Source organism: Cydia fagiglandana, chromosome 8 (assembly GCF_963556715.1).
Source record: "Cydia fagiglandana chromosome 8, ilCydFagi1.1, whole genome shotgun sequence".
NCBI classification, from domain to species: domain Eukaryota; kingdom Metazoa; phylum Arthropoda; class Insecta; order Lepidoptera; family Tortricidae; genus Cydia; species Cydia fagiglandana.
In genome coordinates, this window is record NC_085939.1 from 4146592 (window position 1) to 4172009 (window position 25418).

The following is a 25418-nucleotide window of genomic DNA, read 5'->3' on the forward strand; positions in this document are numbered from 1 at the left end:
TCTGGGTGGAGTGTAACCCACTCGTGTAGGTTATGAGGTGCTCAGGTTTCTCTTGGAAGAAATTATTCAATTACCTTTATTTACCGACATTTCGACACAGGTTTCACTGGTCCTGGTCGCGGCTAACTGATGTCCCATTAAAAAGCAAGTAAATAAGTTAGTTAGTACTGTAAGTTTTAAATATTATATCACTGAAGATAGTCGTCTTTTTTAGATGTGATGTGACCATAACAATTTAGGTTTTTTTTTGTTTTTATTTACGTAGTGGGTGAAATATGCTTCTTTCTCGCTTTCAATGCTTAAGGTAACCAGATTTCTCAGCTGTTTATAATAGTTTTTATGCTTGTCTAAATTAGAATTATGCGCTCTTTTAAATGCTTCATCACGAAGTAACATCATGAATTTGATATTATCAGTTATCCATGGACATATTTCGTCTGCAATACGTTTGCGTCTTAGAGGGCTGTTCTTATCAAATATTGCAAGAAGAAAACGATTAAACATTGAAACCATGTTATTTACATAACTTTCTTCGAGTTTCTTATGCCACTGGGTCCAAACTATATAGGATTCCAGAGTTATTATGTCAATATCTTTTAAGTTTCTAGTCATTAAATACCGCGGGGGAATTTTGATTTTCCTAATACTTATATTTGTTATAACAAGAGCATGATTGCTTAGAAGTGGGTTGTGATGTATTTCCGGGTCGCTGAACCGATTAGGGGAATCAGTTATAACCAAGTCTAGTAGCGATTGAAACGTATCGGAAACGCGTGTTGGGCTCTATGGCGGTCAGCAAAATGTTATCAACGCGTGTCAATAACTTGGTATGGATTTGAGCACGCGTTGATTCAGTTGAGATATTGTGTGTGTCGTAAAGATAACAAGATGTATAAAACACTTAGGTATGTTTGAATAAATCAGTCTAAGATTACCAGTCAACGGTGTCTTTACTCACTCTACCCAGTTCCTCTAGAGTGGTGACCCCCAGTGGGGTCCCTACGGGGACCAACGTGGACGGTTGCTACTTTCCTTATAGTGGTAACCGCCGAAGGAACACGCACCTACTGAGATGTCTACACGAAGAGCTCCAGTGAAGAAGCCTCGGAAGTAAGTGATTGCGACTCTCAATTGCTGGTCGAGAAGGACTGACAAAGTGATCTCGCCTCAATTTGATTTCGCCACCCTTCCATCACGTGACATCACCGACACTGCAAGTAACATGGCGGGAGAACAGCGGTACCTTCCATTATATTCCGGTTTCCGGATACTTGGACCACAGAATGTCGTTAAAAGCAAGAAGAGATAATTTTAAAGAGCGTGACATGACCCACCGAGACATCAAGCATCATGCAACGCTCTATGGCAAGAGGATCCTGATTAATCCTGATGTGGCACGCAGCAAACCTAATAGCGACGGACTACTCTACGCAGCGCCCCTACTAGTCGTCGCCCTCTACGCTCGCCTTGTCGGCTGGGAGCATTTTCGCTCGCCACAATGGCTCTGAGCACCCTGGCTGCACTCTTCTAACGTCCGCCCAGATGAAGAAGACATTATGGCACGTCTCCGTTTCATCCGAGAACGACAAGTTTTAGGAAAGTTCGACGGTAAAGACTGTCCCAACGCAAAAGGAGCATATTCAAGGGAATTCACGCCATATTGCAAATAAATTAAAAGAAGTCATGTCATCAGCTAATAATATAATGTGACTGATTGTTTTCAAGCCACGCTCAGAAATGCACGTAGGTAAGCAGAATGCGCGGCACTCGACGCGCGCCGGAATTATCGACACAGGACGGGACGGAATGTGTTTTGTCAGCGTTATTTTCAAGTTCACGGTCGCGAAACCGTGATTGAAGTTATAATGTCGTGGAAGTGAAATTATAATCATAATCTTGTTCAGGACAGCTCCTACGAAGTACCTGGTCGTCAACCCTATCGGTTGACTAAGGGGGGACTGGGGGGAGTACTATGGCGGTCAGCAAAATGTTATCAACGCGTGTCGATAACTTGATATGGATTTGAGCACGCGTTAATTAAATATAAAACACTTAGGTATGTTTGAATAAATCAGTCTAAGATTACCAGTCAACGGTGTTTTTACTCACTCTACCCAGTTCCTCTAGAGGCTCCTTACTAATTGTTTCATATTATGTTGGTTAATAAACGACAAAAGTTTACGTGAGCTGACCGATTGGGTTCGCATTAAATCAACAAAGAGAAAAGTAAAGAGAAATGTGAAGTTACAGACTGAAAAGAAGTTTATAGATTCGCTCAGTGCGCCAAATATTTTTTCTGTAAGTGTTAACGAGGGTGGTCTATACACCGTGCCAATAATCGCGCTCCCGGCAACGTAACCTCAAGCCACATCTGCTCTAACGCAGATTCAGGGTGTGCGCACACTCGTACCTTTAAACCTCGTCGCACGTAAAAACCTACACCGCCACCGCTTCTATTGTCGGATCGCTGAACGAGCTTTAATACGTAGCCAGGTAGGCACGGTGCGGTTTTTTCGGCGCCTTTCTTTATCCATGTTTCATTAAGAGCCAGAATGTCCAGTTTGTGCCGCAGAACCAACCCCAGAAGTTCATCTCGACCTGTGTTTAGGGACCTCACATAGCAAACCAAACTTCAAACAATTACTCTTTGACATTTCTTTCGTATACATACGGAGTCAGACCGCTATTTTGAAGAACTATCAACCACTCGCTATCTTAAGATTGTTCAATGAGCATGGGTAATATATATATATCGGTATTCATTAAAGAGGCGAAAATTATTATGCTACAGGATTTACGGATACTACAATGTATGGCTACGACTTTATAACTAGATGATGATAGAATGAGAGATAGATGAAAAACCATAAAAACATCCGGCAACATTCGCTGAAGCATATAATTTTTCTAATTTGGTTTTTGTCAATATATTTATTCAAAATATTCAGCCAACAATTACACTGGTAAAAACCTGTTTGATCTCTATTTCCGACTTAATGCGTCGTACGGCAGAATCCTTATTACGACGAGCGTATATTCGCCCGTCTCTCGTTCAGTGATATTGCCAGTTTAGCCGCTTACACTCTTGTCGGGTCTGGTAAAAAAGCGATCTGTTTTGTTTCGTTAACCGTTCATTAACGTAAAACCTGCTCGGATTACCCGGCAGACCAAAGTCCGAAGTGTCGACTGCACGGCGAATACGCGCAGCTTTCAATAAATCGGTGCGAGGACCTCGGCGGGCGAGTCGTACTACAAGTGGGCGTGGACGCACGCTCGCTGCAGCACCGGGTCCACCAGCAACGTTTGGGGTGTTCCCAGCCTCAGAAGTTGGTGGTGACTGTCGGTGCGCACCCACACGTTCGGCAAATACGATTACTTATGTATCAGAACATTTTTGCTACAGGTCACCGTTTACGAGCTATTTATAAAAAAACTACAAAGGGACCGTTAAACCCGATGACTGATCAGTTCATCAGCGTCACATAACATAAATTGACCTCCGCATTGTATAGACAGAAACATTTAATGTTCCAGTAATCAAAGAAACTTTATTGCTAAATTGGAAATCAAAATAACTAAAATGGGCCAGAATCTCCAATTTTAAACTACTACGTTTTGTGCTCATCGATGTTAGTGTCGTAAGCGCCATCGACAATAAGGTCCCTTTTCATAGATAATACCACATATGTTGCGTACCGGACTAGGTATCAGCGAGTGAATGTCTCTGAATTAATTAAGTGGGTAGGTATACTTGGTCAAGCAGATCTTGTCAGTAGAAAAAGGCGGCAAATTTGAAAAATGTAGTAGCGAAGGGATATCGTCCCATAGAAAATTTGAATTTCGCGCCTTTTTTTACTGACAAGATTTGCTTGACCGTCTATAGTACTGTTCCTTTTAAGATTTCTAGAGTTAAGCCTACGCACGTATTTTTTTATTATGACTGGCAGAATAGGTACTCTGGAGTGCCAAAACGTGTACCTGTAACGTTAAAAACAGCACAGTATTGCCCTATTACGCATAACATCCGTAACAGTCATAGGAAAACACATTCAATTGTTTGCCGTATTCTCGTGCAATAAATTCCAAATCCAAAGTGGAGTAGCGATGGCTGTTACGTACTGCTGATGCGTGTGGGGGGGTATTACACTTTATGGAACTCCGACACCAAGTCAACAAATTTTTGTAAGTACTCGCCCGCTTACAACTTTGAACGTGTGTATGTGTAGGTATTGTGTACAGTCAATGCTCTTTGTAGAATTAGGTTTCATTCACCCCGTCACAGAATAAATAATAGTACTAGATCAATTTTTCGACGGCAAATGTATCTGCAACTCTCGCAAGACGTCTCTCGCAAGACGCAAGAAGTAGGAAAATACCCTATTGCAAGGAGGAAATTCTAGGGGCTCGTGGGTTGGCACCATTTTTCAGCCAACATCGGATAACTTGAAGCCTAGGAACACTTTTTACTTTTTTATGCACAGTTCTAGAACTTCTAGAGATCCCGGTCCTATGACCAGCTACTGGCTGGCTATTATTGGCCATGTTACTTTGCATGACTTTCTAGAGTTAAATAGGTAAATCCTTTATCTATGAAACCGAAACGACAGCCAGTAACCAATTGCCTGCAACCTGCTACCTATAGAATTAGCAGGGCGCGGGCATTGACGTATAATATCTAAGGACGGGTTTTACGGCCACTAAAAATGGTACTAGTAGCGGTGTTACTGTTACTGACGAATACCAGCCAATCGTGCAATCCAACGCAACTAGTTGCGACCAATAGTGCCCGTAATGCGAACTCATCAACCAATCGCCTCACTATTATTGCCCGTAAAGCCAGTCCCTTAGTACATATGTCAATGGGCGCGGGCCTTTACAAACGAAGTAGTGCTCCCAGTAGGCCAAGCACATGATTGTATCTCGCCGCGAGATAGACTACCGGTTTTTTTCAAACTGTATTAATTAAAGAGAGGCGGGTAGCCTATCTCGCGGCGAGATACTGTCGTGCCAATCATGTGCTAGCCCCCCAGTGCACGTGAGAGCTGGGCGCTGATATAATCCTTGCCCAGGGCGGTGTTCAGTCTGCTCAGTCATAAACCGGTGTTCCGTGGACGTGAACTAAGATACCGCGTCAGTATAGCGCAGCTGGAAGAGACCTACACTGTTTCAACTTTTTCACCACAACAGCTGGTAGAAACTCTCTTGATTGTTCAAAAACGAATGAAAAATTTGCGTTTTATGCACATGTGTGGTAAAGTAAACGAATGCAAATTGTGAGTTGTTTCCTTATGTTGGCGGTAGAATTGAATGATGATGATGATATAAATTTGAATGATAAATATTAACGTTCATATGGATTTGAATTGGTTTGATATTTTACAGTAAGTAACTATTTTCCCCGCGTTGGTAATGGTGAAAAATTTTGTGTTTCACTCGTAGTCCTCGTGCCTTGAATGAAACCCTCGCAATGCTCAAGATTGCACTGGCGAGAGGTTCAAACACAGTTCAAATTTGGAATCTTTCACCTGTTGAGGTATCAACATTAGCACGAGCGATTAAACAACAACTTCGCTCCCTCGTAAAACAAATAACTACGTATTGCAGACCTTTGGAAATTAATTATGTACCTATATATAGCACTATCCAGTGTGGCTTGTATAAAGGTTTGTGTCCTTAGCATTACACTATATTAGCCGGTGCATAAAGTAGACTTTAGGTATATTTATATTTATGTGTGTGCAACATGTTTTATCGGCAGGCTAACATTGAGCTATAATGTATTTTGTATTGTTTAAAATGTATTTTTATGACACCATTTGGGTGTGTAGATATAGGTACTAGGTACTAGGAGCGAAATTCGTGAAGTGAGCTTTTACTTTGAATTAAGAATTTAACGTTTCTATAAATAATCAATAAATAAATATTATAGGACATACCTACTTACACAGATTGACTAAGTCCCACAGTAAGCTCAAGAAGGTTTGTGTTGTGGGTACTCAGACAACGATCTATGTATAGGTATATAAATACTATACCGTGACTCAGGAAATATCTATGTCATCACACAAATAAATGCCCTTACTGGGATTCGAACCCAGGACCATCGGCTTCACAGGCAGGGTTAGTGCCCACTAGGCCAGACCGATCGTCATGAAACCGTATAGGTACTAAAATTACCGTTTAATAAGTATGTATAATACATTTAATCGTCGCTCTAGCCTGAATACTTTCCTGTTCACACATGACACACATCAGTAAGTAAAGTTATTCGTAATAATATGTTCAATCGCTCGACGCACCGAATCGGAAGTTTGAAAATATAAGTGAAATGGACCGGAAGAAGCTGTTCATTCGCATTCGTGAATCAGCATTTTATTAACCGGGCCTATAATCATTATAGGTTTTTTTTTTGCCGGACAAGAAAAAACCTGTAACCGGCCGCTGTAATTCTCTAATGGCTCCTCTACACGATGGGCCAGCGCCGGCCACTCCAAGGGACGCAGCCATGCGTTAGAATGAGATAGCAATATCACTTGCTCCCTCTAACGCATATATGCGTCCCTTGGAGTGGCTGGCGCTGGCCCATCGTGTAGAGGAGCCATTACACACAAATGGGGTTGGAAAGATTCTCCACTCTGCGAATGCGGGCAGGAAGAGGTACACTCGTATTCTGGACCACCTAAAGATTTGAACTCAATCAAACCTAAACCTGCTCTGATTGTCCTTCTTTGTGCATGCCATAGCTACATAGGACGAGATACTTATGTTTTTAGGATTTTCAACATTAATTTTATCTACGAAGATTATGTTCTAAAATAGCTAAGACTATAAATATACATCTTCCTCGCGTTGTCCCGGTGTGTCCCGGTATTGCGTGACCACTTACCTGGGGAGCGAAGGTTCCGCTCGGCAACCTAATTCAAATAATTGGCATAGGCATGGGTTTTTCCTAAAGCGACTGCCAGGCAGGTATCAATAGCTCGCACTTGGCCCCATCGCGAGTAAAGTGTGCGCAAAATCATCCCTCATGGCCTATGAATATTCATGACGCGATCGACTCGCCTTCCTTCTGTGCAAACACCGTACGTGCCCTTTCAAGCCTTTCTTGTCTTACCGGGATATCACTGTTATTGTCACGATCACTGCGTCATATGGGGTAAAATACATAAAAAAGCGATCAATAAAAGGGATGGCAATAATACAAGCCATGTTCTTGTTCTACGGCGCGACTCGAACTTTAAGATATCGCGCCGTTAGACATTCACTAGATATGAAATAGTAAAGATATGTGACGTTCCGCGGCAAAAGGTACCTTATGGCAGCTGGCGCTTACGATTATTATTAACGCCGCTCCAATATTCAGTCGGGGTAATGGTACCTTTTGCCGTGGAATGTCACATATCTTTACTATATCTTATCTAGTGCATCTCTAATTCATTTCCCGAATCGCGCCGCTAGTCAGGCGTGGCTCGTAGCTAACAGTACATCCGTTCGGCCCCAATTTTGGGGTTTGCCATAAGCCGCGCGTGACGCTGTCGCCACCTAGCGGCCATATCTGTGCTGATCGTAACAGACGCGTTTTGTTAGGGAGTGAGTCTTCTGTACCTAGTACTATTATTTATTCTGTGTTCTAGTGCTGGAGTCTCTCGGTTGAGTGGGTCTTGTCAACAACCAGCATCAAATTATTAATCTTATTCTGTGAAATAAAAACACATGAGTTTATCGGTAGAGTGTAAATATAATCTACCTAGCAAGGCTAAGTATTTTTAACCGACTTCGAAAAAGGAGGAGGTTATCAATTCGACCATGCTTTTATTTTTTTGTTTGAATGTAGGGTCATTGCGTTAGTTCACCGTCCAGTGCCTGTTTCCGTCCACTTGGCGTACCTAGTTGCCACAAAGAATGGTGTATAATTTTAATATATACCTGTATCAACCATAACATTGAAATTATACACAAATTTTCTTGAAATTATCTGTGGCAACTATACGCCAAGTGGACAGAAACAGGGCTATAACCGCGAAAAATCGAAAATCGAAGTTCGCAAATTGCGGGCATTTTTCTCTGTCACTCTAATTACGCCTTCATTGGAATAAAAGAGAAAGATCCCCGCAATTAACGAATTTCGGTTTTCGCGGTAGCCCCTCAGGCACTGGACGGTGAAACTGACGCAATGACCCTATCCATATAGTTCCAAGTTAGTCCCGTTTTTGTCAAAACCCATTTCAGAGGGCCTACCGCGAACCATGTTCGACGTGTAGCCTCTCTGTCGCACTTGTAAATTCGTACGTTAGTGTGACAGGGAGGTAACCAGAGTTGGGCAAAATGTAATCGACTGACGATTAACGATTAAAATTAACCGACTTAATCGCGAGCAACGATTAAAAGTGACGATTAATTAATTTTAGTCGAAAAGCTCCGACTAATATTGTCACGATTAAATTAATCGTCGACTAATTACCGGCGATTAATTTTTTTAATCGATTAATTAGTTCGATTAATTTTCTCTCGATTAATTTTAGCAATAAATATGGTCTTTTTAACCGACTTTAATTCGTCTGAAACATTTATAAATAATATAAGTAACAGACGAATTTTTATGTATGTTCACTTGGAGACTATTAATTTCGACCGTCTTCGAATTTTGTTTTTGTTTGAAAAGGGATGTTTTAGAGTTCGTCCCATTTTGTTATCAATAAAATACTGAAATCGCTATAGGCATACCTAAAGCAAAATTATCATTTTTTTAAACAAACACGTGCATTTGCTCTCGAAAGGTACTTACTATTGTGCGAATTATATAGACCGGCTGACGAAAATATAATAATGGCATTTTAAGCTCTGTAGGCAATTTTTTTTGTTAAGGTGGTTCTCCTTGCTCGATTTTCATACAACTTTCTTGGCACCCTAGCTCCTATTATATAGGGTTTCTTCACTTGTATATGTAATGTTTGGGTAGTATATATATTTCTGTCTTCGCTTAACGTAAAAAAATACTAGATTTTGATTAAAATTATTAAGAAAAAAGCCTTTGAATATTGGTAAAATTTTGCCTCATTGCTTGTTTGTGTGAGTGATGCTTATAGTATCGGTGTAATTCTAACATGGCGACTTCATTTGACAAGCAATCATTTTTAATTTGTCATAGGTGTAACAGATGGCACTTTAAAACCGCAACACAGATTACCTGTGTATTTTGTTTTATTTTCACTCAATAGAGGGAGGTATATTTAATGCACAAAGCATGTTACGAGTATACCTACTCATTTAAGAATCTCCTTTCTGATATAATTTCATTCCCAGATTTAATATAACTTAATAATTATTATGATTATTACACAATAAAATACATTTATATATTTATAGAAAGGTCAGTCCAAACAATCATTCGCGTTACGGTCGTCCACCGAAAACCCTTGTGAATTCTGCTTTCGTTTCGGTAGAAATATAAATGTTCTCTGGAAAAGCCTATATTTATTGTAACAATGATTTTTAAACTAAAATACCTAGCTATATTTTTCTCAAAAATATATAGGTATGTGGAGAAAAATGTCATCTTCTTGTAAATAAACAAGATTCTATAATATCTTCTGCTTGTGCATAACAATAACATTAGTAGATGATATTTTTAGGGTTCCGTACCCAAAGGGTAAAACGGGACCCTATTACTAAGACTTCGCTGTCCGTCCGTCTGTCCGTCTGTCTGTCACCAGGCTGTATCTCACGAACCGTGAGAGCTAGACAGTTGAAATTTTCACAGATGATGTATTTCTGTTGCCGCTATAACAACAAATACTAAAAACAGAATAAAATAAAGATTTAAATGGGGCTCCCATACAACAAACGTGATTTTTGACCAAAGTTAAGCAACGTCGGGAGTGGTCAGTACTTGGATGGGTGACCGTTTTTTTTTTTGCTTTTTTTTGTTTTTTTTTTTGCATTATGGTACGGAACCCTTCGTGCGCGAGTCCGACTCGCACTTGCCTGGTTTTTTTCAAAAATGCTGCCTTTCACCCGAGTTAAAACACTCTACTTTTCATTTCGCATACGAGGAAAGTAAAATGCATGTGTTTTTTTAAATACTTTTTTATAGTAGGTATTTTTGAGAGTAGGTATTTTCAATTAACAATTTGGCCAAGATCGTTAATTGAATCGTTATTTATGGAATGGGGAGTCAAATATCAGAATGGAAATTGTATAACAAATCCATTTATACCCAAATTTCAATTGAATAGAATAGAATAGAATAGATTTATTCGTAAGCACAAACAATTGCTTATTGTAAAAAGAATAAAAAAATCGTACTTGGAATTGGAACCTAAACTGCTCTAGTGCAGAAACGTATCATTTCCTGCACACCTTTTACAACAACAATGACCCTCTTTCATATATTCGGTCAAATTGTGCTTTTTGAAAAACTAATTATAGCCAGCCTTTTATGAATGTAGTATGATACCTTAGGGTATGGTGCTTTACGCACACTAGCGTCCCTTCCCCTCCCCCTGACGCAACCCCCCCTTTTTGCATGAAATATGTCCCGGTTCACAGTTGTTTACATTTTTTGAGGAAAGTATACATTTTAGGAAAAAAGTGTCAATAAAAGAAATAATCCTTAATAAATTCTTAATAAAAAAGGTCATATTCATTTTTTTTTTCTTTCATTGACACTTTTCCTAAAATATATACTTTCCTCAAAAAATGTAAAAAACTGTGAACCGGGACATATTTCATGCAAAAAGGGGGGGTTGCGTCAGGGGGAGGGGAAGGGACGCTAGTGTGCGTAAAGCACCATACCCTAAGGTATCATACTACATTCATAAAAGGCTGGCTATAATTAGTTTGTCTTCCCCATACATTAGAACACAATTTAACCGAATCAATAGCATGAGAAATGAAACGGATATTTCTTGTTTTCTTTGCATTAGCATTTTTCTCTCGATAATTTAATCAATTTGCAACATAAGTAGAAGAATCCTCCTATATCCATAAATATCAAAATATAAAAGGACATACATTTTCAGAAGATTTCCCCGTGCGACGTTGCCAATTGGTTTAAAGTACAACATGCTCGCAACGTTTGAATGTCAATAAGTCGACAATGAAAAATTATATTTCAAATCAATTCAAACTTGATATTTTTGACAGTAATGGGTTACTTAAATAAGAAGGCATTTTTCGCCCGGGTCTGCTATGGTCAAATGGTCTAGTGGCTTTTAGCTATTGAGTATAAGTCTAACAAGTTGAACAGCATGACAGGGTTCAAACCACGAACAAAGACTCATTTCTTTTTGTATTTATTTATTTATTTTATTTCATCTTTTTGGTAATTTTATATGCCTTACTTTAAAAGTTATTTTAAGTAAATGTGTTGTATTTGATTATTTCATGTAGGTATATCATTTCAATAAAATTTTGGAAACTTTTATTTTATACCTGGTCAAGCAAATCTTGTCAGTAAAAAAAGGCGCGAAATCCAAATGTTCTATGAACGTTATCCCTTCGCGCCTACATTTTTCAAATTTGCTGCCTTTTTCTACTGACAAGATCTGCTTGACCAGCTATACTTCGTCGATAGTTGACTTCTTATGTACCTATTCTGCGATCCTAATTAGCCTCATGCATGACTTTTTTTAAATTATTTTAATCATTATTTATATCCTTTGAAAACCGGAAAATAAAAATACTTTTATAAATCTTCCCATAATATTATTAAAAAATAATTAAAATACTGAAAATGTTTTACTCACGTATGTTTAGTTTCGAAGAATAACATACGCTTAAAATAATTCAAAAGAGAATGCTAAAATAATAAAATAAAAATAAAATTGGCATTGTCGGGGTTTGAACCATGTATCTTAGCTACAATCTGATTTTTTTCAAAATAGAGGCTACGGGTGCCACGAGCATGTCGGCGAAGTTCCACTATTCGCATGGTCTGCATGGCCATCGGGTGGTAAGTTCTCATGACCATCCATTAGGTTAGAAGTAGTAACGAAGAAATAGACGTTTCACTTGTTAACTCGATTTTATTTACGAGTATAGATAGCTCTTACACAGTCTAGGCTTAGCATAAGAATGAATCAAAACAAAGGCATGCAACCACTTAAATAACCTTTCCAACCCTACCCCTCCAGGTAGGACTACCTGCCACACCACCTGCGATCACGCCACACCACCTGCGCTATAGTTGTTTATCAGTACAATTCCCAATTATAAATATTTCCAGAGTCGTTTAAAAATGACAATTAATTTAATAAAAATAAATATTTAATACATTCATTTTGAGCATATTTTAATTAAAAATATTCAGTTTATCATATCAAAATTATAATTAAACAGTCAATTGACTATGCTTCCTTCAAATCAAATATATTTTATATTTATTCGCAACAATCGATTAAAGTAATAAAAATCTAATTAAAATTATTTAAAAACATACATTTAAACAAACATCAAGGATTGCCGCCCACACGGCCATTCTGCTCCAGCGCGCTCCCTGCGCTGATCCTGGCATCACCCATCCTGGGATCTAGCCCATACCGGCATCACTCAACATAGAGATCTAGCCGTCAAGACCGGGAAAAGGAAACGCGTGGTGGCCAGCCAGCGTTATAAGGAAGGTGGTGTGGATAAGGTGGAACAATGCATAATAATATCTAATTAATTAAACCACTTTTATTGTGTCTCGGACTGAGAGCAGTCTTCATTTTGAACACTGCTACTCGTCTCTTCCACCGCCCACACGGAAGACTCGTCATCATTATTATTAAATGGATCTGTCTGCCCTGTAGGAGCAGGTCTTAAGAAATCATGGCTAGCGATCTTTTCAGTACTTCCACGTAAATTGACATGTTTTAATTTATAGCGGTCGTTTGGTAATATTTCCAATATTTCCATGGGGCCCTCAAATTTTGCACCCAGTTTGGTAGTATGTCTTTCATGACGACGCATCAAAACAAAATCTCCCACTTTGTAAGGTTTGACCTGCGCTTTACCTATATCAAACCTCAATTTGTCTTGAAAAGATCGCTCGTCCATCCTTTGCTTACAAACATTTCTAACAGAAGTAAGGTCCTCTATAGGCTCATCATCATCAACTTGGAGAAGCTTGATAGCGGGTGGCGAACATTTTTTCCCTAGCAACAGTTCTAATGGACTTTTACCGGTACTTTTAGAAATCGTACAATTAATTGCTAACTGTAGATCTTGCATAGAAGAATACCACGGTTTATCAAGCTCCACCACTGACATATTATCTTTTATTATTTTCATAATGCGCTCTGCCTGACCATTTGCCCTACTTGCGCCTTTAGCCACAACGTGATGTTCAATACGAAATTTATTACAAAATTCTTTAAACTCTAGCGACGTCATACTTTTATCTTGGTCTGTTATAAGACGTGCCGGGGTACCAAATATAGTTATTAATTCCTTAAAGCTTTTTATAGCGGAATCTGTTGTACGATCGTCAGCATAAACTAAATGAACGTATTTGGTAAATGCGTCTATAAAAACAAACGCATACTCGGCCTCACTTCGGGTCCCATTCATACGTCCAGTTATGTCCATGTCCGCATGGACGGTATGAAAAGGCACAGCCACTTTATCAATAGGATGTAAAGAGATTTGCCTAGCTCCAGATACGCCTTTTCGAACTCGGCAACTGACGCAGTTTTCTATAAATTTGCGAACTAATTTGGACATATTAGGGAACCAGTATTGTTCTCTAATTTTGGCTAATACCTTTTCCCAGCTAAAGTGTTGAAGTGCTGAGTGATAGTGAGCAATAAGATTCCATCGATAACTACATGGGACAATAATAAGTTTCCGTGTTTTGTTATCAATTTGAACTTTTCTTCTGAGCAATTTGTCCTGTAATATAACGTATGTGTTGGCTATATCTTGAGGTATAGAGTCTGAATTCAGCTGTTCTACGATATTTTTAAGTATGGGGTCGCGTTTCTGTTCTATAAGCAGCCAGTTATGGTCAAGAGTGGTAACATTGGCTGAAAATTGTAAAGGTTTTGCTTGTTTTGGTGATTTGTTAGAATCACGGGTATCTACAGGATTCCTACTGAAGTAATCTGCGTGAGCCAATCTTTCACCCTTACGGTATTCAATCTCAAATTCATAGTTTTGTAAAAAGGTCCACCAGCGGTGAACTCTAGGCGTTAACTCCTTTTTGTGTCGAGACGCTTTAAGTGAATTGCAATCAGTTATGACTTTAAATGATCGCCCATATAAAAAATGACGAAAATGTTTTATTGCCTTTACAACGGCCAGCGTTTCAAGTTCATATGAATGATATTTACTTTCTGCGCTGGTCGTTCTCATACTAAAGTACCCAATAACGTGAGCTTCTTGATCTCTTTTTTGAATTAAAACGCCGCCATAGCCGAGAGAACTGGCATCCGTATGGAGTTCGGTCGGTAAATCCGGATCAAATATCGTAAGCAAAGGAGAAGATGTCAAGCGGCTGATTATCTCTTTTCTAGCCTGTTCTTGACGCTCTGTCCAGTTCCACGGTACGTTACTCTTGGTAAGTTCATAAAGGGGAATCATAATCTTTGAGAAATTTGGTACATATTTCCGAAAATACCCAGCTAGACCATTAAACTGGCGCAATTCTTTTACATTTCTGGGTACCGGGGAACTGGATAAAGCCTCAATCTTTCTAGGACTGGGTTTAACGGTCCCGTTTTCTACAATGTTCCCCAGATATTCGATTGAAGTTTTCAAAAAAGTGCATTTAGAAACGTTTAATGAAAAACCAGAGTCTGTTAATCGTTTTAGGACAAGATCAAGGTTGCGCAAACCTTCTTCAGGCGTTTCAGACATAATAAGAATATCGTCAAGATAGACTAAGGCAATGTTATCTTTATAGTCGCCTAGTGCTTTGTTTATGGCGCGCTGATAGACGGAAGGCGCATTGCAAAGGCCAAATGGCATACGTAAATACTCGTATTGTCCATCAGGGGTCACAAATGATGTCTTTTCGATCGAGTCTTCAGCAATAGGAATCTGATGAAACCCGGCGGTCATGTCAAGACGTGTAAAGTAACGCGCCTTTCCTAACTTATCTATCTGATCAGCAATCAAAGGCAATGGAAAGTGGTCTCTTAAAGTGTTAGCATTCAGCTCACGGAAATCAACACAAAGGCGATCAGAACCATCCTTTTTCTTAACTAGCAAAATTGGACTGCTAAAAGGTGAAGAACTTTCACGAATTATTCCATTGCTTTTGAGATCTGCAATCATTTCCTTAACCTTTTCGCGCTCAGTAGGTGATAATCTATAAGGTCGACGCTGTACAATTTTGTCAGGGTTTTTAAGTCTTATATTCAATTCACCGGTATTTACTTTAGAAACGCGATTTCCAGTCGTAAAGCCGTCTTTATATTTATCAACAATATCATGTAATTTTTTAAGTAAATCTGTATCATTTACGTCAGTATCAAAAACAGGTTCAAGACATGATTCTTTTTGTGTGCATTTGCTTATTAAGAAATTGCGTTTCACAAAAATATCATCTCGTGTTTGAGTGACACTAAGACCAGGTATTTGCAAAAGGTCAAATCCAATTATAATATCATCTTGTATCTCAGTATCTTCAACAACATAAAACTCTAACTCGACACAAGTACCACCTATTTCCACCGTATTAGTAATAGTCTGTTTTGAATCAAATGAGTGCTTACCAGCACCGAAAAAAGTGGCTTTAACAGCCTTTCTCTTCCCGGGAATCGAACCAGAGAAGCGTTTCCGCATCAGTGAACAATCAGACCCAGTATCATACAAGCAAGGGTAAGTAACATCGCCTATTTTAACTGTAGTAGTACAACGGGCCCTGCTGGAAAGATTGCGGCAAAGGTTTACTGACTTGTCTGAATTAGACCGTTCATTTAACATTTTACGAAAACAATTCTTTTCAACATGGCCCTTTTTCTTACAATATTTGCATTCAACTGATTTAGTATCATTAGGTGTTTTAGACTCGCTACCGACGGTGGGGGAATTATCAGATCCGGAAGAATTGAGCGCTTTGCAATCACGAAAGCGATGACCAGGTTTATTACACCTATAGCAAATAGTAGACGAATAGTCTGGCTTAACACCTACTTCAGTGGGGCGAGCTTTCTTAGAATTGTTATTACTATTCGTTTTTTCTAGTGAATCGAATTTCCGTTTACGGTATGTCTTCAAAACAGATACAAGTTTAGGCAAAGAGTCAGGCGTACTTCTCAACAATTCAGATCTAATATGTTCAGGATAAATACCTGTGATAACAGCATCCACAGCATCGGCATCATTCGCTTCCGGCCGCACGCGCTTGAATAATGTCCAAGCTGTAGTGGCGTATTCGGCGTAGCTCGCTGCTTGGTCCGACGTGTAGTTGCGCCACTTCTGTACATCATCAGCATACCGGAACTCCATTGAGAATGTCTTGATTAGATCTTCCTTCACCTGATCCCAAGTAGTTGAATGTAGAGACCACGTGTCGGCCCACACTTTTGCTCTTCCTTTTAACTGAAGTATAGCTTTCATCCGTGCTTCTTGAGGTGATATAGCGAAGACGGAAATGGTTTCATCGACATTAGCGCACCAATCTCGAATATCATGAGATCGTACATCCGGGTCGAACGGGGGTAGGTAGAAATTTCCTCGTTCACGGGGTAGCGCCGGCTGTTGTGGATTAGCGGCAGTGGCAGACAGTGCCGCATTAACAGCACTTGCTGCGGCTTGCTTGGTGACTGTGGTTACCAGGCTCATCACTTGGTCCATGGTAAAAGTAGGCTCAGGTTGAATAACCGATCGGCGACGCCCGCCTAGTATAGGGGATTGTGATCCCACCGCTGCTGTCGGCGAAGTTCCACTATTCGCATGGTCTGCATGGCCATCGGGTGGTAAGTTCTCATGACCATCCATTAGGTTAGAAGTAGTAACGAAGAAATAGACGTTTCACTTGTTAACTCGATTTTATTTACGAGTATAGATAGCTCTTACACAGTCTAGGCTTAGCATAAGAATGAATCAAAACAAAGGCATGCAACCACTTAAATAACCTTTCCAACCCTACCCCTCCAGGTAGGACTACCTGCCACACCACCTGCGATCACGCCACACCACCTGCGCTATAGTTGTTTATCAGTACAATTCCCAATTATAAATATTTCCAGAGTCGTTTAAAAATGACAATTAATTTAATAAAAATAAATATTTAATACATTCATTTTGAGCATATTTTAATTAAAAATATTCAGTTTATCATATCAAAATTATAATTAAACAGTCAATTGACTATGCTTCCTTCAAATCAAATATATTTTATATTTATTCGCAACAATCGATTAAAGTAATAAAAATCTAATTAAAATTATTTAAAAACATACATTTAAACAAACATCAAGGATTGCCGCCCACAAGCACATGACAGTTGATGGTCGAAAACATTAGTTGCTTCTGAATGCCTTGTAATTCTTAATCGTTGCTCAAACAAGAATTTATTATTTAAGAGCCCTTCAACGTGCACACTAGCGCCACAGCTAAATAATCGTGATTATTTAAATTTAACGAAGGATATTGAAAAAAGGGGGCCGCTACGTACTGTATTGTGTATTTAAGTACCTTTTGAATACATCAAACTAGTTTTTATGTTGCTGGATTTGTCAATCTATGCGTGCAAAGTTAAAACGGCCGTTTTTGTTTTAAGTTCCTAGATCGACGAAACCAGCAACATAAAAACTAGTTTGATGTATTCAAAAGGTACGTAAATACACAATACAGTACGTAGCGGCCCCCTTTTTTCAATATATTTCGTTAAATTTAAATAATCACGATTATTTAGCTGTGGCGCTAGTGTGCACGTTGAAGGGCTCTTAATTTCCAATCTTTTTTCAACAATAAACATTTCATCCGCTGCGCCCTCTAGGTTACTTTACTGTAACATTACGAATCTGCTGACATTTGACACTGACTTTAAGGTGACTTTAAGTACGTAAGTGTGCGTGAATGCAAGAAATTGCAATATTTTGCAGTTGGATTCCGATAATAACGAAATGAGACAATGTTGAGTTGAACATGTCTCGATTTGGATGTAGTATTTTTTATAGTTTTCGGACATATCAACACATCTTATGAAACTTTGTATTTTGGGAGAAATAGTGAAAATCCACAATTCGTGCACAGTGACGCCATCTTTTGGCTGATAATCGGCATCCCATCCCTAGACATCCACCTTAAAGGTTGTTCTTATCTCGGGTTATGTTGACAGTTCTTAAGGTCGTATAACAATGGCAAATTATGGATAAACGGATTGTTATCTATTTTGCAATTTCTAGTCCTGTGTAAACAATAAAACAAACCGACAAAGAGTACGTATGCTTAGTATTTTATGTCACTGTATTATATGCCACGTGTTATTAGTTTCTCAACTTACCCAGGTGTTTAACCCTTAAATGCATGATTTTGTGTTTTTGCCGGAAATTAATATATGTATCACATAATTGTTTCCTGATTCTAGGAAAAATGGTAAAAAAAATATAGCATCGATTTTTACTGCGAAAGTGCGAAATCAGTGTTGGAAGTTGCATAGGCTAAATCATATTTTATGTAAATATATAATTACATACTAGTAAGAGATATAGGAAAAATCTTACTGCCATCAGAAAGGTATACTATTTGTGATATTCCTATGATAAATTCTTGAAATATAAAATTATTACAAACCCCGAAAAATGTGCCCAAAATCACATTGTAAGTAATTACTGCATTGACAAGTTGAAACCTTATAGAAAACAACTGATAAGAGGTAAGTAATGTGTTTGCTCTTTCATACACATACGTCGTTCTCTTTCTAATTTTTATACCTGCGCTACAAGCCCTAAACCCTTACCTATAGTTAGTTTTTTTTAGCATTAGAAATTAGGTAAACAATCTTGATGTGTCTTTTAATTGAAAAACACATTTTAAAAATAAGTTACGGCAAATATGAAACAATTATGAATCTAATACGATCATCTATATTCTTCTGCTTTCGTAAGTAATAGTTACTGATTTTTAAAAAGCGTTTTTCAATTAAAAGACATTTCAAGATCGCTTACCTTCTTGCAAGTTCTTTCTAATGCTAAAAAAACGAACTATAGAGATGCCGCGCTAAGTTATCCGCATTATTATAGTAACCAATGTAACCATCTTATATTATTGAAGCACATTTATAACACTGGAATGGTTTTTAATGTGTACGCAAGAAGTTTTGATTTTTAGTTACATACAAAAATGACCACCTGTCTACTTTCAATCGAGAGTTAATCGAGAAATTTAATCGATTAATATTAAGATTAATTCAATTTCAATCGTATGTTAGGTCGACTAAATTAATCGCGATTAAATTAATCGCCGATTAATTTTGACGATTAACTTTTTTAATCGATTGATTAGTCGATTAAAAAGTTAATCGATTAATGCCCATCTCTGGAGGTAACACGTCGAACGTAGTTCGCGGTAGGCCCTCTAATGTGGGATCCGTGTGTAATCTAGAGAACTATGGTAGAAAACTGTTGAGGGCGCCACTGCCTACGTAACTGTCACATTTTGATTTATAATCACCACACAGTGTATAATCCAAGTATAATCAGTACCAATAAATAAATCTATCTATCTATCTATAATAAAATGCTTAAACATTGCAATTGTTTAGTATGGATTTTATTAGTACATGTCATTTTAATTATTATAAGATGGTCAAGCAAATCTTGTCAGTAGAAAAAGGCGCGAAATTCATATTTTCTATGGGACGATATCCTTTCGCGCCTACATTTTTCAAATTTGCCGCCTTTTTCTACTGACAAGATCTGCTTGACCCAGTTTATATAAGTGTTATTATTTTATGTCGCACTTAAAATTTTTTCTTTTCTTGTTTATGAAATAAAATAAATAGTGAATGCATTATAACCTAACTTTTGAACTGTCAGTGTCACTGTCAAGTAGTTGTCATATTCATATCACGTTCGCATTATGTAGCACGGTTTCCTCGAGATTCTCAGCTCACGCAATCTACGACGCATTGTTTTATTGATTAGAGATTCGCAAACAGTTTAAATTAACATTGTCTCGATATGTTCCGCTTACCTTTTGGTGAAAGGGTCGACCCCATGGAGGAGAAACGACAGGCTAGAGAAAACACCATCAATAGTGTTATTACGTTCTGTGTACTCTGCGCTGTCATAAGAGTCGGTTAGTAAACATTTTACTGCTAAATTTACGTACAAATTCCTTAAAAATCTCTGGAAATCTGAAATCAAAATGTCTGAAAGATTCCAGTCTTTTTTGTAGTATAGTAAGTTATATTATGTATTTTTGGCCATATCTTTAAATCCAATGAGTTAAACAAAGTCCTGTACAGTAAATCTGACCACAAAGACCGCTGGATTGAACATGAGGATGAATAGTGTGTTCAAATGATGATTTAATACCCTTACCGAGTCTTGCTTTCTGACATTTTCACGCACCAACTAGAGCCGCTAGTGTATCAAATAAATAATAATTTAAAGGCCTGTGCACACCGGCTGCGTGTGCATGACGTGCACGTGCGCGTGCGGCGTTGTACTATACAGATCTGATCCTTACGAGAGACGACACACCGCTTGCATGATGTGTGCGTGTGTGGCTCCAACATTTTAGCGCACATGCACATCACGCACACGCAAGCCGGTGTGCACAGTACATACTTTTGGCAACTTTACGATAAGATCATATAGAAATAGGTAATACTGATTTGATGTTTATCAAAAAATGGAGTCAGGTATCCTGTACTTTAGTACAGGGGGACTTAAATTTTTTTGACTGAAGGATCCCTGCATAGTGTTAAGCCCTCCAACTTCCAATAGAGGACCATAGTTTGGAGACGCCTGCTATAACCATACCAAGACAAAATTTATACATAATGACACTAATGACTTTGTTAAACTTAAGGATATTTTAAGATATGGTTAGACAAGAATACTAAATTGAAACTATGCCTTCAGTGGGAACGGTTGTGAAAATTGTGACGTACATACAGGAAACAGGTGCTTGTTGAACATATCTCAAGTTTTGTCATACCAAAGGTAATTTCTATAAACAATTATTTATCAAAATAACATTTTCAGTCAGCATCTTATATTTAGTCATGGACATAGTGGCCAAATATATCAGAACACATCTTTATTTCTATGGTAACAAAGGTGTGTTACAATACAGGGTGGTCCATTTAGATCGGTCAGTATGGGCAAATCTGAAACTAGTAAGACATATGACGATCTCTTCATAGGAACCATGTCATCGATTTTAGTAATAAGAACAGACCCCAAAGACATCTGGTAACTGGCAATATTGTACCACTGCTCATTGCCTAACCTAGCTAAGTAATCTAATAGAAAATAGCATAAGAGATATGAATACTGAATTAATGCTGATATAATAAGCTTTGTTACTGGTTGAATTTTAGCCCAAATATTGACTGTACTTTAAAGGCCTGTGCACACCGGCTGCGTGTGCATGACGTGCACGTGCGGCGTTGTAGTATACAGATCCTTATGAAAGACGACACACTGCTTGACTGTAAGCACTCAGAATCTCTGAAATAACAAATGATAACCTTGATTAGTAAATATAATGACTGAAAATACAATGGTATGGAATGCCTTTTTATAGGAACCGATAGCATGAAAATGATGAAAGAGTTAGACCAAGAAAAGTTTGCAGCGATTTTGATAGCCCACTCCATGCAAGTGTTATTTTAAACATCAAACTTCTATGAAATTATGACGTATAAATAACACTTACACTGCATGGGCTATCAGTATCACAATCGCTGCAGATTTTCTTGGTCTAACTCTTTAACCTTTTGAACGCCAAACGGCGCATCCATTTGCCGTGCCACTGACGCCACGGGGGTAAAATTTAGTTTTGTGAATAAATAATGCCAACCTAAAAGTGGGGTGTTTTTCAGTAGATTTTCATCAAAAAACGATCGACGTCAAATGCCGTCTTTGGCGTCGTTGTCACGATTTTGCGTTGACGTCAATTGCCGTGTGGCGTTCAAAAAGTTAATTAATTTTCGATGTTTGTTGCAGCCCCACTGATCCTGGAGCACACCGGCATATAAACAACCTGAGCAGCCATCATTCTATGACTCCGCCGTTCTGTTTTACCACCATGCTGCCATGGTAGCCACTGTAGCCAATAGGATGTCCCTTATTTTGCGATTTTTAAAATTAACAACGCATACCCCCTAAATATAACGATACTACTCCAAAACACATTGAAATTTTTTTTCAGGATATTCCAGTAACAAGAACCCGTGCCGACTTACAACTGAAATGCTCATACAAATTACTATGGCAATATTATACAAAATCGATGTAAGAAAAAAAAAATTGACATTCTCATTGTATGGGAAAATCTCATGAAAGTCAGCATGGGTTACAGTTACAGGAATGACCTGAATTTTTTTTACAGAGAGTTTTGGGATAAAAGAAACTGATTTAGGGGGTATGCGTAAATCGTAAAATAAGGGACAGCCTATATAGTAGCCAGCGATCATTCATCCAAATGTTCTGTTTCTGTCCAAATATTATGAAATAAAATTATTGTAGTTGTTATTTTAACTTTTTTGTTTTAATTGCCTTCACTTTATCCTTTATTCAAGACGTTTTTATTATTAGTGATTACCTAAGGGACCAGTGGCCTATTTTATAAAGCTACAAGTTACAATTTACAAGCGGAAGTCTCTTTCTAACCCTGTGTGTTAGAACGAGACTTCCGCTTGTAAATTGTAACTTGTAAGTTACAATTTACAAGCGGAAGTCTCTTTCTAACCCTGTGTGTTAGAACGAGACTTCCGCTTGTAAATTGTAACTTGTAGCTTTATAAAATAGGCCACAGGTAGTAGGAACATCCTTATAGGGTATTCCACCTGTCCAATGTTATTGCGTCTCACGTCTCACTCTCTCATTAAGCAAAATGTGACACAATACACTTTGGACAGATGGAATAAGCTAAGCCCTAAGCCAGTATTCAAGATATGTGCTGACGAACGTGGTCGACGGCACGTGACAGCTTCTCCATACAAACATAGTCCTCATTTTCATAACTGGATATCCAGATTTTTATAGAGAATTTAGTTCCTTTGACCTATGTTACCACAATTGGATATAGGTATATTCATCCTATAATAGAATCTTTCTAATCTAAACTAGAATCATGAGCCTAGCAAGGGACTCGAGTCATGTAGTGCAAACAACTGACTTTTTTTGGTCTTGTGTGAACATACAACTTTTCACCTCAACATATATAGATAAGGAAACTAAACTACCCCAAACACCTAAATTTTAGCTGTCTCAATGAGTGACAAAATTTAATGTTTGTCACTGTTTTTAAACACCTAAGCACCCATTTACGAACTAATGAGGTGGTGGTGGTGGTGGATTTGTACAACAAGAGATCAAAGTTTGATATTTCTTCGAGTGCTTATTTTGAGTCCCGTGCAAGCGAATGATTCTATAATAGATTCACGAGCGTAGCGAGTGAATCTAATTTAGAATCTTGAGCGTAGTAAGGGATTCAAAAGCGCACGAGATGTAAATAACTTTGATCTCATGTAGTACACAATTTTTTTCACCCTAAGCAGTGAGAACATACCTAGAGGGACAGAGATAACAGAACCCAAGTATATCGAACTTGTATTAGACCCCGCATGTTGAAATGACATTTGACTATAAAGGTCACTTGAATGACATTTTGTCTCACTCAGTGAGCAAAATACGATTTTGCTCACTCAGAGAGCAAAATGCGATTTTGCTCACTCAGAGAGCAAAATGCGATTTTGCTCACTGAGTGAGACAAAATTACTCAGTGAGAAAAATCGCATTTTGCTCACTGTTTTTAAGAAGCAAAGTACCCTTGTTCGAGCTGCTGAGGTGAAAAATAAATTTAATATTGAATGTAGGTATACAACCAAGAACAGCTAAAAAAAATCGGAAAGGCCTTCCTATAAAGCTGTGAAAATAATAAGTGAAAAATAACTGCAAGAAAATGCATAATACTGTTTTTAATTTTGTAATGGCATCAATACATCCATAATATAAAGACTTGATATTTATATTATAATAAGGCAAAGTATTATTATGTTTACAAAAATAAAAGCAACATTTACTACGAGTTACAAGGTACAACATGACGCTCGCGACGTACGTTGCCGCGCGAGCAACTAAGGGCCTACCACGTACCACATCGATCATCTATTTCCTTCTCAATAGACGGGTCCGTAAAGAAGCCGCCTCGCGAGCAAATTGCCGCGAAGCAGCTCGGCCGATGGAGACGTGCCCGATGCATTAGGGCCGCGAGTGCGAATGTCTGAAGCACGTTTTTTCAATTTCCATTTGGACAATTTCCTCGCGAGGCGGGTTCTGTGTGGACCAGCCTATTAGTTACTACGCAGCGATAGTAAAGCAGATAGTTATCGATGTTCGCGGTAGACCCTATAAAGGCGAAACCCATTGCGACGCACGATTTCTCATGTAGCGTATGTTTTAGACTAATTGTGACTTTCAATCAGAGTAGGGTCCTCATGCTTCATTTGCAATAAGGACCATTCTATCAGAATCTCTTTTGTAATTTTAGATTAAGGTCCTTAGGTATTGCACTCGAAGCATAAGGACCCTTCTGTGATGAAAAGCCACAGTTACCAATTTTTTACAAATTTTATTATTTTCACCTGTCCTGGTGTTTGATACTTAATTTACTTAATAATTATTGCACAAAATACTAGTAAAAGGAAAATCCTTCATCCCAATCCAGATTCCACAACAAAAAGAAATGTCCGACCAGTCTAACAAGGCAGTTAAGCCCCATTTAGACTATTCAAGAACTTGCAAGCAATATTCAATACATTGCTAACTAAAGAGTATAATGAATTTCAGTCGAACGACCAAATACCGCAACGTATCGAAAATCGCATGCAAGTTCTTGACACGTGTAAATGGGGCTTTAGATACGAAACGACGGTCTCGGCTTTACGGCATACCTTCTGCCATGTTTCCATTTTTAACTTGTAGGTTTATATGTACAATGCGCCGTGACCTAGCCCAGGATAATAAATAACATAAGATTTTTTTCTAATAAATTAATTTCATTTGTCACATTATTTTTTTTCTTTCATTAGTTAGAAATAATAACAAAAAGTAGTAGTGTCGATTTAAATATTAAAGCGAAAAGCTTAGCCGTGCGTCGCAACGCGATTAGGAACGCACGCGGTAGCTTGAAAGGGAAGTGGACGACCGATTCTCCATACAAATGTAGTTCCCATTTTCCCCTCTTCATCAACATTATTATAAAATATGTTTTAGTGCACAATTTGATGTAAATTCAATATAAAATTG

General features: G+C 38.3%; 1 long non-coding RNA gene across 1 annotated transcript; it reads left to right on the forward strand.

The window, feature by feature from the left end:
- The first annotated feature begins 19982 nt into the window (after window positions 1–19982).
- On the forward strand, window positions 19983–22646 carry LOC134666993 (uncharacterized). The gene is made up of 2 exons (XR_010098569.1): window positions 19983–20232; window positions 22113–22646. It is a non-coding gene; the product is annotated as an uncharacterized LOC134666993 (long non-coding RNA).
- The last annotated feature ends 2772 nt before the right edge of the window (window positions 22647–25418 follow it).